Source organism: Adiantum capillus-veneris, chromosome 16, assembly GCF_014529385.1.
Source record: "Adiantum capillus-veneris isolate H3 chromosome 16, ASM1452938v2, whole genome shotgun sequence".
Taxonomy (NCBI): Eukaryota; Viridiplantae; Streptophyta; class Polypodiopsida; order Polypodiales; family Pteridaceae; genus Adiantum; species Adiantum capillus-veneris.
The window spans coordinates 83,537,508-83,554,288 of record NC_140946.1 but is presented as its reverse complement, the minus strand read 5'-3'; positions in this window follow the sequence as shown (position 1 = coordinate 83,554,288).

The following is a 16,781-nucleotide window of genomic DNA, read 5'->3' as shown; positions in this document are numbered from 1 at the left end:
AAAATCATTTTTTGACCCATTTTTTAACCTAGAAGCTTAGAAAGTCCATTTTTTCAAAAATCTTTTCCCACAAAAAGTAATAAACATTTTGTTCTCTCCTCCTCCTCCCTCCTCCCTCCTCCCTCCTCCCTCCTCTCTCCCTCTTCCTCTCCTCTCCCTCTTTGCCCCTACCTTCCTCCTCCTCCCCAATCTCTCCCTCCCCCCCCTCCCTCCTTCTCTCCTCCCATCCTGCTCGGCCTCTCTACCCTTCCCCCTCTATCTTTTCATCATTTGCTTCCTCACGCAACAGCTTCCATGGTGCTCATGGACATCAAAAATGGTTTGCTTCCACCACCACGTACTCTGCACACCAAAAGCATACATATTCGCTTACCCACGGCATTTGCACCGAAGACCACTAGTGAGGGTGATCAAAGGTCATCACAGGAACGCCGCACCGCTTGTGAGACCAATGTTGACATTTGGGTGGATGGACATTTGTACCCTTACGATCCTATAAGCTGCTTCCATCCACCGTTTAATAGCCTTTCCACATTTCTTCAATTTCTTGGGAGGGGAGAAGCAGGCTTGTTAGGCTATTGCAAGCGGCTGTGTATGGGTGCAGGTGCTTCTTTGCATATGTGGATGCACGAATGTCAAGCTCTTCACCTCAAGACAACGGCATTACAAGAGAGTGTTGCCTCTTCGGAGAGGGTAGTTAAAAGGATTGAACAACAAATGCAAGAAAAGGAGTCCCACATCCAGAAGCTTACCAACACCATCACATACTTGAAAGAAACACCCCTTGGTGCAAGGGAACGCAAATGCCCGTATTCATCCATTGAAACTCTTGCACATTCCGGAGGAGCACGCAAACGATGAGTTACAGCCACAAGGTGATTTGGTCTTTACTTGCATGATGCATTCTTACTTCACACTATTTTCTAACATTTATGTTTATTTGTTGCGAGTAACTTCATCCAGGAGGCATGCGGTGGAACAAGCAAAGATAATCGAGTCAACCTTCTCACTAGTTGTCTCAATACTGAGGACGTGATTTCTATCTTACAATCACCTAGAGGTAAGCACATTAAGGATGCTGTCACCAAGGACCTTATGCGTAAATTAAGAAATGTGGTTAGTGATGATGATGTTCAACAAGCTTGTGATGAGGCTGGAATCAGCACCAAAGCCTATCAGGCTATTTTTCAACTCCTAAAGGATTCCCTCAAAGAACATGGCATTGTGGAAAACCTATTTCCCATTCCTCACAAGGTCAAGCTCTCAAAGCAGGACACAAACGAAGATGTGTTCTCCTGCATTGGGACATACCTACACATTGAGGACACAATGCCAACTTCCCTTTATGCTTCGTGCGCAACAAAGACAAGGGAAAAAGGTAAGAAACAATCCATAAGACCTTCGGAGAAGGGCTTTCCTTACACAATGTGGAACAATATTTTCGTGGATCTTAGAAGGCTTCAAGAAGCCATGCTTAGATTTTACGATTTACCTGAAGAAGGTGACACACTTTACTTTTTTCTTTGGTATTATTCTTATCATAGACGCTGAAGTTTAAGGTCTTAGCACTATTTATTTTGTAGTGCTTGGCACAAAAGTCGCTTTTGTGCTGAAACTCGATGAGTGTCAAATAGTGAAAGGCCGAAGGTTAGAGAGGCTAAGTGTCACTCTAATGAACGAGGCCCTTCTGGAAACCAAACGAAGGGATTCAGTCGAGCCATATCCCACCCTATCTTTTAGCCTGCAATCAGAGAAAGACATTTGGTGGTTGGGTGCTATTGAGGTGCCCAAAGAGACCAATGTAGTACTTTGATGGATTTTTGAGAGAACTCCATGGATCACAGAAGTAATACACTCCCAAATTGCAGGTCAGAAGTTGGAGATTGAGGGCTTTGGTAGTTATGATGTGGAGTGGCACTTAGGTGGGGATTTGAAGACCATAAAGTGTTTGCTTGGCTGCAAACAAGGGGCTTCTTCTCTCATGCCTTGTCCATTTTGCACTCGAGGGTACAAACCTAATGGACAAAAATCACATAAGAGCATTGCAAAGGCCGGTTACATGCTTCCATGGCAAGAGCATGGAGAACAAGGGTTAGATTGTCGTGATGTTGGAGATGAAGGTAGAGAATGGGAAGCGTCTATTCTGAGATGTCCCATGCTCAATACCCTAGACCGTGATCAAAAGGACCACGCTTGGAATCCAATCTTTCGATTTCCTCTATCGAATGTACATTTTTGTACATTACACGCATTCATGTGCATTTTTGATAGGCTATTGAAGCTCCACATTGACTATGCTTTCACAATGAAACCGTTGGAAAAGTCCAAGGAAGCGATCGAAAGAGTGGAGGTACTCTTGAATTCCATTGGCTGTCACGGTGGAAATGTGTCTATAGTTGCTGCAAAGAACACAGGGGAGGCCCATGAAATTGCTCAACAAGTGTCAATGAGTGGACAAAAAGCTAGACACTTTTTGAAGAGAGTTTCCCAAGGAAAGCCAAGTCGATATGATGCTCAAAATAGCTCCAACCAGCAGACAGGTAACCTTTGGGAGCTTTGGAAGGAGTTATGCAAAGCTACTACTGACAATGATTCAAATGGCGAGCTTGCAAACAAGCGTAAGCAAGTTTGGGCCCATTTTGATAAAATGGTCAAGCTTATGGGACTTAACAGCACAACAGAAGAACAACGTCAATCATTTCAAGAAGCTTTGGCGGATTTTACCAAGGTCTTCACCCTTTCTTGGGGTGAAAATAACATCACACATTACATGGTAAGTCATTCATGGTGTATTCATTACTAGGGATTGTTTTTATTTAATAATGTGGATCATTTACTCATGTGAACAACATATCTTGTTTGCGCATGGTGCATTTTTTATGCACAAGTATGGATCGCTTGAAATTTTTAGCACTCAAGGCATGGAGAAGTCCCATTATCGAGCAAGGGGAGTGTACTTCAAAAATACTCGACATGGTGGTGGAATGGTGCAATCCAATTATTTGGAGGAGATGTTCAACTGGTTTTTTCGCACAACATTTACTCGTAAGCTCACAATGGAGCGTGCGCGACAATCCAAGATTGCTATTGAAGTGCGCAAATGGAGTCGTCAAGAGAATAGCAACAAGTGGCAAATGTCGCAAGGTCCCACCAAGCATGTTGCATGGCGGCGATGCAGAGTGCGACAAGGATTAAAGTGGATACTACGCGAGTCACTAAACGTGAACACGGGGTCCAACTCTTAGCAACATGTTTATTTAAAAAATAATACTTCTTTTAAAAAAAATAGTGTGAACAGGGCCCTTTTTAAATGGGCCCTTATATATTGCATGCTCTCATAAATCACTCATTTCTTAAGAACAGGTGAGCTCTTACCAACGAAATGGCTTGCACCAAACAAACCGTGAAAGAGCATCCGCCTGCCAACAAAAACACCCTCCAAGGATGTGAGAAGCCGTCATGGCTTAAAGGCACAAGAAAACAGCCATGAACACCTGGCCGTTCCACGAACTCTTCTCGTATTGGGCATGGTGGTAGGGCACGAGAGTCATCAAGGACTGTTGAATCTCCACCTCCTCAAGATATAACACCTAGAAAGAGAATGAAGCAACGTGCCCAGCGCTGGAGAGAAGCAGAGGGCCAGCAAACATCAGAGTCCAATAGGGAGCAGCCGTCGCGTCCCCAATCACAAGCAGGACCATCCAGGACTCGGGTGGTCCATACAGACACTGAATCAGAGAGTGAGCCACCATGGCTGCGAGAAAAAATACCGCGCACACACCGGGTGGCCGTTGGGGGGAAGACATTGCCTCAAGGCCAGGGAGCTCTCCCCACACGATAAGATCGGCAACCAAGGAAAGAAGAAGAATCAGAAGAGGCTACAGAACCAGCCCCTAAGCATGTAAATAGGCGCAAGTCTAAGTTTTTCAAGAAGCCTAAACGCCGCCCGCCAGCAAATGTGCAAGTGCCCCCAAGACAACCACAGCGGCGCCGAAAAATAGCAAGGGCATTTGCAGAAATCCGCCACTACCAGAAGACGACGGAGCTCTTTATTCGACGCGCCCCCTTTGCTCGCACTGTGAAGGAGGTGCTTCAAAGCTATGGAAATCAGTATAGAATGCAAGCAATAGCGCTAGAGGCTATTCAAGAAGCTGCAGAGGCCCACATCATTTCGATGTTGGAAGATACCAACCTATGCGCCATTCATGCAAAGCGAGTGACAATACAGCCAAAAGATATGCAGCTTGCACGTCGATTGCGATGAGACTTCGAGCATTAGCCAAAGTTATCCCTCTTTTTGTATTGCACACCCTTATCTTTGTAATGATTTGACTTTCCAATGACAATATGATTAACAGTTGTGTCTACTCTGTCTATTATCTTTGTAATTTCAAGTTCTGTATGTAATTGCAGTCAATTTCAGTAAATTTGTGCATTTTAAGTACCCTTGGGGGTAGATAAGCCTATAAGGGGCCAAAAAAAGCCTGGCCACAAGGGCGCGCAAATGGCCCATCCAAAACTGATGGATGGGCCATTTGCGCGCCCTTGTGGCCAGGCCTTTTTCTGCCCCTTTTAGGCTTATCTACCCCCAAGGGTACTTAAAATGCACAAATTTACTAAAACCTATTGGTTTTGCATCAATATTTTATATGGATCCTTGTGGACACTTTTTTTTGGTCATTTCAAGCTTTGAATTCCTTATAGGATATCAAAACAAATAACATATTGTGATACCAAGTGTCTATGCAACATTAATTTGGATTTTTCAAATGTCCAATGTAATTGGACTTTTTGGTGGAGGGGTGTACTAGGTAGAGCTAAAGCAAGTGATAGTGTGCTAGAAAATTCATTTCATAATTGATTTCAGCTTTTCTAGTGTCCTTGAGTCTGAACATATGCTGGAATTGCCATAAAAAGGGTGCATTTAAATGAATGATGCAAAACCAATCCATTGCAGTATATTTGTGCTTTTTAAGTACCCTAGGGGGTAGATTGGCTTATAAGGGGCAAAAAAATGCGTGGCCACAAGGGCGCGCAAATAGCCCATCCAAAACTGATGGATGGGCCATTTGCGCGCCCTTGTGGCCAGGCCTTTTTCTGCCCCTTTTAGGCTTATCTACCCCCAAGGGTACTTTAAATGCACAAATTTACTAAAACCTATTGGATTTGCATCAATATTTTACATGGATCCTTGTGGACACCTTTTTTTGGTCATTTCAAGCTTTGAATTCCTTATAGGATATAAAAACAAATAACATATTGTGAAACCAAGTGTCTATGCAACATTAATTTGGATTTTTCAAATGTCTAATGTAATTGGACTTTTTGGTGGAGGGGTGTACTAGGTAGAGCTAAAGCAGGTGATAGTGTGCTGGAAAATTCATTTCATAATTGATTTCAGCTTTTCTAGTGTCCTTGAGTTTGAACATATGCTAGAATTGCCATATGAAAAGGGTGCATTTAAATGAATGATGCAAAACCAATCCATTGCAGTATATTTGTGCTTTTTAAGTACCCTAGGGTGTAGATTGGCTTATAAGGGGGGGGAAATGCGTGGCCACAAGGGCGCGCAAATAGCCCATCCAAAACTGATGGATGGGCCATTTGCGCACCCTTGTGGCCAGGCCTTTTTCTGCCCCTTTTAGGTTTATCTACCCCCAAGGGTACTTTAAATGCACAAATTTACTAAAATCTATTGGTTTTGCATCAATATTTTACATGGATCCTTGTGGACAGCTTTTTTTGGTCATTTCAAGCTTTGAATTACTTATAGGATATCAAAACAAATAACATATTGTGAAACCAAGTGTCTATGCAACATTAATTTGGATTTTTCAAATGTCCAATGCAATTGGACTTTTTGGTGGAGGGGTGTACTAGGTAGAGCTAAAGCAGGTGATAGTGTGCTGGAAAATTCATTTTATAATTGATTTCAGCTTTTCTAGTGTCCTCGAGTCTGAACATATGCTGGAATTACCATAAAAAGGGTGCATTTAAATGAATGATGCAAAACCAATCCATTGCAGTATATTTGTGCTTTTTAAGTACCCTAGGGGGTAGATTGGCTTATAAGGGGCAAAAAAATGCCTAGCCACAAGGGCGCGTAAATGGCCCATCCAAAACTGATGGATGGGCCATTTGCGCGCCCTTGTGGCTAGGCATTTTTTTGCCCCTTATAGACTAATCTACCCCCTAGGGTACTTAAAAAGCACAAATATATTGAAATTGACTGCAATTACATACAGAACTTAAAATAACAAAGTCACCAATCAAAAAACAATTCATATCACCAATTGAAACAATTTTCAAGATTGACAAATTAGATTCAAAATAATTTGCAATATAGAGAGACAATTTCAAATATTTTTTATTCCTTCCAGCACGGTGATTTTACATCATGTATCTGAGGAGTTCATAATTTTTTTGACCATTTCCTGGCACCTATTTTGTGTGTAAGGCAACTCCCCAGTCAAGAGGGACTGCGCTATGGCATTTGGGTCAGTTGAGCCAATGGAAGCATGTATCCCTATCTGGGCAAGCACTTTACCACGAAAGCCAGTGCCGAACGCTGTGCATACAAGGGATCTATGCACTAGGAACACTTGATGCGCAGTTTGAGCAATGGTGCTCAAACACAAAAACTTGCTCAAAGCTTTTAATGACCAAGTCATAAAATGGGCTTGGGGAGTAAATTCATTATGGATAATGGCCACATCGCCAGGGGGGAGTTGTCCTAGGTAATGCGCAAGGGAAGCTTGAGGTCCAAAGCCCATCCGCTTGCCACCCATCCTTGCAGCAAAATTATCAACCTCCACAACATCCTGTCATAAACCTATGAAGGTAAAGAAAAACGACAATGAAGGATAAAATAGTAACATGAAAATTAGGATACAGTTTACCTCCTGCTCCTTGTCGTCCTCCTCCCTGTTGCCCTTTGCATCCAAGTCAATGCTCCCATGCACCACAGATACAAGCTTTGGATCATCAGATGGGAGGTCGCATAATGGCATAGGCATCCTAGCAGCCTCAACCTTGGATTGGGTGGCTTGGAAATCTTGATCAGCCACCTGCAACTGCTCTGCTGTCAGGACCTCCGTACATACAACTGCAATAGTGTCAGCAACAGAGTCCCCATCTGGCAAGAGCTTGCTTTCTAGGGCATCTGGCGTATTGTCTAAGGGACATTTGCTGCTGTTGCATAGCACGCTCAAGCATTCATCCATGCGCAGGCCAAATGCTTTTTCCAAATCATGCAGGAACACATACTCCTCCCCATCCACTAACACTGAGGAGAAGCGGATGATTTCTACCTCTGGGATTGCCACATCCGTCAGTGGTAGTGGCACTGGAGTGTCACTAGGGCCAGCCGCAACTATGGATTTCTCAAACACTTCCTCAAGACCCCTAGGGTACTCGAGCCGGTGTGCTTTTCCTTCCGCTGCAGGGTTCATGGGGATAACCTGCTGCTCCTTGGTGTCCTTGATAAAGGACCCAACTTGAAGGTGTGGTAAGCGGAGCTCCTCCAAATCAGGTTCCTCGCTCACCAAGAAGATAAATTTTGCGAGCCGAGAAAGGTACTCCACCCCCAACTTGCGCTTCATGAGCGCTGACACCCCAGGGGCTTGCTCGTCCAAGTAATGGCCTGCATCGGTTGCAATTTCTTGGAATCGTTGCAACCGCTTGGAGAATGGGCGATCACCTTTGTGTATATAGCGTAAAAGATCGCAAGGCACCCAGATCCCTGCATGTGGAGGGATAGATACGGAATATTTTATGATGTGCTCCTCCATGAACGCAGAAATCTCCTCAAATGCATCCATGTGAAGGGCAGATGTGGTGTCAAGGTCAGGGAGACGAGTAAAAAAGGTGTGGAGGTCCAGCTTCCCTTTGTATTTGGTGTCCTTGAGGAAGAGGATGAAGCATGACAAAGGGGTGGATGTGGGTGCAGATGCAGAGGCTGTGGCAGCATCCATGTCTAACCTAGGGTGTGGATAGAGAGTGGAGGAGCTCAAGAGTTGCAAAAGTGAAAATAGTGAATGAGTTAGGTGGCCCCCCTTTTATAATGGACCCTTTTTTTAAGACATAAAAAAGGCACTTTCACCAAAAAATGATTTCTCATCCCAATGCAAAAAATTATATTCAAAGGCATGATTGCCGAAGCAAATCATGTTGATTGCAGCGGGGATCAATATGAAAATTGCAAGAGTTACAAAGTTATAAGATCGATAGCATAGTTCCATCTATCCCCCAGTCCTCCTCGACCTTCAATTTGTCTTCCATTCTCTTCCCAATCTGCGGACATTCATTACAATAAGCATCTAATGATCGACAAGCCATGATGTATTGAAAATGTGGTGGAAGGATTCTCACCTTGTGACCTTGTTAATGAAATTGTGCTTGTTGAAGGGCCTCAAAACCCATAATAACCAAATGCTCTTGAACATTACTGAGAGTCCAATGCTTGTTCACTTGGACTGCCTCCAAAGCATCGTTGGGCATCTTCACTGCAATGTCAAAGCTTGCAATAGCGCCGTCTACACTTTGTAAGGGAGTCCACACTCCAAGCTTGCACATCCAACAATCATAGTGAAATCGTATGTACAAGGAGGTGCGGGATTTCAAATAGCGCATTCCAATACCTGAAGCTCCAACCTTACAACAGTACCGGTCCCCGTTGTGCATGCCCTCCACAAAATCCCAGTCCTCTTCTAAAAGCCTTCCTAATTCCTTGTAATACGCATCTTTACATACAAGCATTGTGGTAGTCTCCACAAATCCAAACTCTTTAAAAATGTGCACAAAACAATGAATAGGCAAACACCAACTCAAGCCCACAGACCTAGAAGCTTTAGAGTATTTCAAAGAGTTTTGGACATCCATTATCATCTTTTGCTTGAAAGATGCTACCGACCACAAATCTGGGACCGGCCACTCCATACTTAATAAGGAAGTTACTTTGATGGGTTCAAGCGTTCCAAATGCTTGTGTAGAAGTAGGGACAATATAGGAGTGAGAATAGAAGAAAATCCTTCTTTGAGCCAGTTTGGTTGGGCAAAGATGTGGGAACATTATTGCTCCAATATCCGCATGTATAGCATTGAATGTGCCGGAGAGACTGTAGTGGCTGCTCCTCCACCAACGTGGATGGAAATATGACTATAAATGCATGACAAATGTTAAGTATGAATCCATAATAACATTACACTGTGATTTCACACCTAGCTTTGTATTCTCAAAACATGTACTTACAATGTGTTGAAAATCGAGGTGGTTGTTGCAAGTGCATGGTTGACATTGAGAAAACATGTTGCACAATGGCTACGGTCCCCTTGTCTTTGCGGTTCTTGAAGCCAAGGAGCTTTCCTTTCCAATGAAGATCCAAGTTTGCACGATTCCACACACGATGAGGGCTAACAACAGATGGTTGCATGTATACCCAAGCACCTTTGGTGAACTCTTGTGGCACCCACTCATCATCTACACCTCTAGTGTTGTGGCATGTAAGTGCTGTGACCTCATCCTTTGGCCGCCTTTGCGAAGTAGAGTTGGCCATGGTTGAGCAAAGAAAACTAGGAGAAGGAGAAGAACCTTACTTGTTGCTACAATGTAGGTGGGATAAAGTGATATGAGAAAGTGGTTAACCCTTGTGGAAATGGGAGGAGAAGGTGGACAACCCTTGCTTGGTGTGGCACTGGGAGGAGAAGGTGGATAACCCTTGCTTGGTGTGGCAATGGAAGGTGGTAGGGGAGGAGAGAGGAGCTTCCTTGCTGTAGCAATGGAGATGGTGTAGAGAGAGAGAGTGTTGGAGTAGAGGATGAGTGTGATGGTTGCAACCAAGGAGGGGTTGGAAAAGGGGTTCTAGAGAGAGAAAATCACTTTTTGCCTAATAACTACTTTTGGGGGAGCTCTGGATAGCAAAAAAGATTTTTTAAAAGTTTTTAAAAAAATTTGAATTTTAGGGTTTTTGGATGCACTTTTTGACTTTTTGAGATCAAAAAATGTTTTTTTGACCATAAAATACTTTTAGGGGGGTTTTCAGAAGATGAAATTTGAGTTTTGAAATTTTTGAAAAATTTCAAATTTTTGGGATTTTTTCAAAACCGGATCAAAAAGGAGGGAAGTTCGAGGTTCCATATGGCCCACCCCCCCCCACCCCACCTTCTCACTAGGTAAGAGCCCATTTAAGAAGTGTAAGACTACTTTGTCCCCCTACATTTTTGAGGGCATAGAGTGTGTCCCCCACCCTCTTCTCATTGGCTGGCCTCTAATTAACCTTAATCCCAAAGGGCCCCTAGAGGGTTCATATTTTTCCTAATGCTTTGGCTCGAGCAGCCTCTTTAGGCCACTTTGGAGTTATAACTTTGACTGCAGTTTCTGAGTGCTCAATAGGGTATATGAATCCGCATTCCACAAGCTTCTCAATATCTTCTTAAACGATCTTTGCATATTTAGGATTCATTGGGTAGGGTCGTTGCTGAACTGGTTTAGCCATGCTATTCATGGGGATTATGTGCTGCACCACGGAAGGTGGAACACCTTTCATATCATGATAAGTCCAGGCAAATATATCCCTGAATTCCTTGAGAAGTTCTTTAAGTACACATTCCTCAGTCGCTATTAGATCTTGGGCAATGAAGACAGGTTTAGACTCTTCTTCTGGGTCTGCTAACTCTATTTCCTTAACTATCGTTGGACCATCATAGACTCCATTGCTACCATCGATAGGTTTTCTTTGAGCCTATGTATACATAACCTTACGTTCCTCTGTGATATAGGATTTGAAATGTTCAGGTGTAGGGTGTAAGTCTGTGGGGTCCTGTTGTTCTGTGGACTGTGATTTAACTTCTGATTCCTTTTGTTGTTGAGCTAACTCTCGATTTTGTAGTCTCCTTACGGTACATCTCAACTTTGGCTTCTCTGTAGCCTCTAGTTGTGCGATGTCAATGGGTTGTGGACTACACCACATAACGCTTTGAAGGTATTCACCCCAGTTATCTACCAACTTTCGATGAGCATCACATGCCCCTATATAATTAAGACATTCTGCAGTAGATTTCTTTTCATTTATTCTAGCACGCATATTTGCTCGATATCGTTGCCTCTTATATCTCTTACTCTTCTTGTTTAATTCTCGATTTCTAGTGAAGACTCACTAGATGAATCACTACTTGTGTCTTCTGCTCCATTGGATAGATTATCATCTAGGTTACCACTGGGCCCTGAATGGTTTGTCCCCACATTTGCACTAAGATTTAACTCAGATTCTTTGTCCTCAGAGTCAATTTCAATTGATGATTCTGACCCCAAATCATGTGGGCTATAGTCTTGTGAGGCGCTACTGGTTTCAATGCCAGTCAAACTTTCATCTTGTAGATCATCAGAAGCTATATGCATTGCTTTTAGCATGTTTAAGGGTATAAGTGGTGGTATTTCATCCCCCTCAGGTGTTACCCAGGTCGTCCCCCTATTTCCCCAAGTGTCTATGGTTGCTGCTAGGTGGACCCAATCCACATTGTCCGACTCAGTCATCCCAGGTAGTACATCCATATAAGGAGAATCTTCCCCAACATTAGTGTCCGCTTTACACGTGTAACAATACTGCAATGGGGCCGAGTGAGCTATGGTGTCAGATCTATGATCGATTATAAACCTGTTTCCTAGAGGATGTGCTCGACCCGTCACAAGATCTACTCGAATGACAGAATCTTGGAACTGCAAGTAGACATGGTTTTTAGACCAGTCATGCACCATTTTTGCTTCCCTCATGAAAGGACGTCCTAAGATCATCTCCGATGCCATAGTGTGTTTGGAGAAATCCATAACAATGAAGGTAACCCTTATTTTATGTCCAAACACCTTGATCTTGAGATCTTCTAGCATCCCAATAGGTTTAACAATAGACCCATTGGCCATCTTCACTACTATGGTTGTGGTCGCAAGGTGAGGTCTTCCCATAGTTTCCCAACAATTCTTAGTCACAATGCTAACCTCAGCGCCACCATCAAGGGTTCCCTTAGTAGTGATTGGTATAGTTGCATTGGATTCATCACCCTCAAAGTATTGTCCCAACTTGTTAACAGGTATTTCTATAACAAGGTTCTCATCTAGGTTGGGTTGTGGATCTATGTATTCTTCCCCTATTGGCATCTCCCCAGATCCATCCATCTGTGCAAATTGTGGTAGCCCAAACTTCAGTTCTCCATTGAGGAAGGCTCGAAGAGCTGAAACTGTTTAACGGCACCTTTTGGCCTTGAGTCCCTTGACGTGGGGAAGATGGGATCTCCATTTCTTCGATAGGATCAGGTAGTCCCCCTGTAAACATTCTTTCCATCAAGAAGTGAGTACTCCCACTTTCCCATGACTTTAAGTCACTTTCTTCTTGGATGACACTAGGTATGTCCAAGGGTCTATGGACTTGGTGAGGTTGTTGTTGTGTAGGGAAGACGGTGTCTGTAATCTGGATCTTCCTAGGTGCTGGTTCTAGATCCCTTTGGGTATCTTCTGCCAAACTCCTTAATTGCTTGACTCGCTCAATCTCCTCTGTAGGGTTTGGGTAAGTTCCTATCTTCTTTTTGGATCCTGGCCATTGTGGCTCATGAACATCTTCCTTGTTGGTTTCTATGTTAGTGGTCGTTTTGGTCTCCATGGTTTCACCTGAATCAGAATCTTCTTCAGCGTCGTTCATATATACGGGGTCGTCACCAGTCCCTATATTGGTCTTTGAACTGGGGTCTGACTTCGCTGCTTTTTGCGATCTCTTTCTTCATGTTTTCTTCTTTTTCTTAGATTGGGAAATTGATGCCGTGTCTCTTTCCTCAAGAATATAATTTTGCTTTTGGAGCATCGATCGTGTGAGTACATTTACTGGTACCACAGGTGTACTTTGTGATAGCTCCTCGGTAACTTCAATCAAGTTTAATGGCGTGATCTTCGGTGCATTTGGATTATTTGGACATTGGGCAATCAAATGATCTATGCCACATCGATTACACATGAGTATCGGCATTGTAGACGTACTCGCTTGATTGGTTTGCATTAGTGTGGTGTTCTTTTGTAGCCTAATAGGACACTCAGCTACACGATGTGGACCTCCACACTCATAGCATTGAAGAGGTGGTCTCTTAGCAGTGTAGTTGATATTTTGGCCTCTTGCCGCAAGAGCAGCTACTTGATATACAGGTTTGACTTGTCCCCAATAGTCCTCCATGTAGTATTGTGTACTTTCTTCAAGCACATCCATCCCATAGGCGATATTAGGATCTATATCTTCCTCATAGCCTTACAAACAAGAAATAGATGACTCACAACCCACTTGATTCACAAAAGTGATTCTCGGATGTGGTGGTTGCGGTCCTAGCATTGGAGGTGGTAAGGATGTTGTTTGAACAACATTTTGGGCCCTAGGGACCATGTGTTGTGTTGTTTGTTCAAGAGGTGGCGCCGACATCAAGGCAGGCACTCGAGGTGTGTCTGTCCATGCTAAGGTTGGTCTATTGGCCATCGCACGCTTAAATACTATGCAATCCTTATCTTGATGACCATACCTCCCACATGCATTGTAGCTCCCATTGAATTTTACTCTAAAAGTAGGCCATTCACTGCTACTATGCGGTCCATAGCATACTGAGCACCATTGCTGCTCCCTTCTTGGATACATATGATTGTTCTGCGGACCACGATTGTCTCTAAGACTCTCTTGAATAGCCTTGGTGAGATCTGCTAAAGTCATCTCAGATATCTTTGGCTCCTTAGCAATAGACTTTAGGGTCATTGGATGAGGCCTTGATGCTTGCGAGCTAATAGATTTAGGCTCAACAAACACTCTTTCTCCTTGAATCATTAAATTATCCTCCAATTGGATCGCATTGGTGGTGACTGCTTCCCAAGTGGTGATACCTCTAATGACTAAGCCATTGTAGATATCCTCATGTCGTAATCCCCTAATGAATCTATCAAGCAATTGGTTATTGTTGAAGCGCTCATTTGGATTACAACGAGAATTCAAATGCTTCAAGCGACTTATAAAGTCTCTCACCGACTCTCCTTCCTCTCGTTGGGATACACCCCAAAGCACTCCCTCTCGTACGTATTCCTTTAAGAACAGTCTCCTAAGAGTAGGGTAAATCGTTTTTTCTTCCACCCTTAGGGTTCTATACGTTTTTCCACTTAAGGTTAGGCTTAAAGCATTGCTCTTATGTAGGTCATTGTGTTCTCCTAGAGAATCGCATATTTGTTCAAACACTTCGATATGCTTTCTCACATCCCTGTCTCCACTAAATTTTTGTGTGAGCTTGGCTATTTGTACTGCCTTACTTCTAGGCTCTCTATCAGGCGTGTTACGCATATTCTCAGCAATAGATTGACCAATAGCTTGAGCAAATGTTGCCAAGTCACCTAAGTGAGCAGGTACCGTGGGTGAAGGCGCTCCAGAGACTACATGTGGAGTAGGTATTGGCATTGGGCTTGGCGCATAGGAAGCCCTTGGGTTCCACGTTGGGTACGATGTTGTTCCATGTGGTGGTCCATAATTCATATGAGTGGCCCTAGGCATAGCAGACGTCGGATGTGACATGCTAATGCTAGCCGGTATAGTCCCATGGAAATAAGAAGTTGTGTATTGTGGTTGTGGAGCATAGGTAGTTGAAACAATGGGAGGGGTAGGGACTACATGAGTACGTGGACCCATAGGTGCATACGATTGGTTCGCACTTGTAGGTACTATTGCAGGCATTGAGCTACCATGTAGCGGTGCTTTACTAACAAACGAGGTCCATGGCGTTGTGAGCGGGATGAAAACACACACAGCGCCTCTATAATGACCCGACACACACTCTTGGGAAGATACACACACACACTATGGGGCACCACTCGGCTTACACAACACACCTGGCCGAGACAGGGAACACACCTCTGGAGTGAGAGGAGAGAAACTATCCACTTGCCCACTCCACACAGACACACACACACACACACACACACACACCCAAAAAACTCAGCTCAAAAGAGGAGAATTTCTGATGTTCAGATACAAATGAGCTTGGGCCAACACCAATGGGGCAAACAGCTCACACAATATGGGTAAAAGATACCAGATACAATCACAAACTAGAGCAGAAACTTCGCTCATAGGAGAAACTTACACAGAAAAACAGCAGGAAAAGAGTGAGGAATTTGGCAAAATGGACAGCGCCATCGCGTCCGGAACGGCCCAAAACCCCAGTCTACAATGTCAAAGTGCTCAAATCCGACCTCGGATGAGCAGTTTACGGCCAAAACAGGCTCCAAAATGAGCAAAAACACACCTGCGGCTGTTCCTCCTCTCTTCTCCACGTTTTTTCTGGTCTTCTCTCAGTTTTTTCAGTTCCCACACTTAGCTTTATTACTTGGGCACCCTTGGCCTTTTAGATGACCTCAAACGGACCCCGAACAGGCCAAAAACTGACCTCGCAGTGCATAGTTGTCACCTTTTTGCATCATTCGCACACCTGGCACTCAGCTTTTTTCCAATAATGCATCTCGCCACCACGTGAAGTGGCCCCAAAAAGTGGTCCTAATGATGACCTTTCTGCATAACTCTCACAAGAAAACACCCACGTTGTGTCCGTCCTCATCTGCGTGCAAATATTGACCTCGTTCGCCCTCCTGACGCCACTAGATGCCATCTGACGCACCTGCTGACCTCATGTCGTCGGCCCGCGGATAGCTTCCTCGAGAAGTTTTACGCGCTACCAACTCCTCCTTATTGTAGAAAAAACACACTAGTACTGGTAATAGTGAAAATCAATGCACTATGTACATGCTGTCCTACTTGTACACATGTGGGCCCCACGTAACCACCTGGCTAAGGAAAATGGGCAATCCTTTATTTGATGCACCATGCATGTATATGTACATATGCGCAATCCCTTGCTCCAAAAAACTCCTGACAGCGTGTTTCTTGGCATGCCCATCATTGGGGTAGGCATGGTAGCCGTGGTGTCATCAACGGAAAGATGAGCTAGAGTTGGAAAAGTAAAGCTATCACTTGTGGGCTCAGATTGCATTGAGACCCCATCGAAAAAACATATGGGGGATCGATGGGACTCACTAGGGGAGTCTCCATTTGTGATAGAGTGGGTTGTTTCCCTTTTCCCGTGTCTAAAGATCGCATCGGACCCGTCGAAGGTATGTTTATTCCTCGATTTTGCCTCTCGGACTGGATAATCCTATGGATGACATTGCAGATCATGTGTTGTTGTTCCTCCAGACTAGTTGCACTAGATGTGGATTATACAACTTCTAACCAACCCACATGGTATGTGTAGCCCATGTATAGGTCGGTCAAAGTCTCCGTGTGTAGGTCATATTCCCAATTTTCATTGAGAAATACCTCGTCCAAACTTGGTGTACTAGATGGTTGCCGTGAGGTGGATGCAATGTTGCTTCCCGTGTTTTGACTTTTAGTCACCGCTACCTTAGAGGCGACTTTGGAAGGTGGTAGCTCGGTAGGGCGCTCATTAAATGAGGTAGGTAGAATGTCCACGTGGACACTCTGACGGAGTGTGGGGTCTACAGGAGATGTGAATGGTGATTCTACTTCCCCACCCCCTTCGTTTACTTCACTAGCCATAGGTTCAGAGCGCGTAGCTCTACTAAAAGTTTCCATCAAACGGCTAAAAACACTAGTTCCAGGTTGTTGGGCCCAGCTAGGTACGATTTCATTTGTTCCCCCGGGGCTTTGTGTAAGATGCTCTTCCATAATATCGTAGTCAGAGGAAGAGTCGCTAGCCGCTATATTTGGG